This window comes from Microtus ochrogaster, chromosome 4, assembly GCF_000317375.1.
Source record: "Microtus ochrogaster isolate Prairie Vole_2 chromosome 4, MicOch1.0, whole genome shotgun sequence".
NCBI classification, from domain to species: Eukaryota; Metazoa; Chordata; class Mammalia; order Rodentia; family Cricetidae; genus Microtus; species Microtus ochrogaster.
In genome coordinates, this window is record NC_022011.1 from 28429997 (window position 1) to 28430607 (window position 611).

The following is a 611-nucleotide window of genomic DNA, read 5'->3' on the forward strand; positions in this document are numbered from 1 at the left end:
AAAAAAAAAAAAAAAAAGCTGTAATAAAGCCCTGATCAAGCTCTGCCCACCCCCATGGCTTGGAAGCCTGTCTGCCACTTAGTTGAGTTGGAAGTTGTCCCTTGCAAACCCTCTGTCCCCTCTATGAAGCTATGAATTCATACAACTATTCTCAAAAGAAGTAAAGGTCACTGGACGCTGAGTGACTACTCTGAGCCTCAGTTTCCTCATCTTCTTTTGAGGCTAGAAGAAGCTCGGGGTGCATTCAGAGTGGGAGAAGCCATCAGCCACCTGGACCATGCCAAAACAGAAGCTGCCTCCGGCTCCTGCGGAGTATGTGTGCCAGCTTGTCTGGGTTTTGATTGACAGGGGAGTGTTTTCTTGACTGGCAAATATTTGTGTTCCCAAGTTGGCTGTGCTTCACTTCCTGGTTTGCACAGTCTCTAAAAGAGCAAAGGCAACGAAAGTAATGTGGAGAATGGGGCTGGGAGACAGACAGCAGGGGCTGGGGAGCAGACAGTAGGGCTAGGGGAGCAGACAGTGGGGCTAGGGAGGCACACAGTGGGAATAGGGGAGCACACAGTGGGGATAGGGGAGCACACAGTGGGGCTAGGGAGGCACACAGTGGGAAT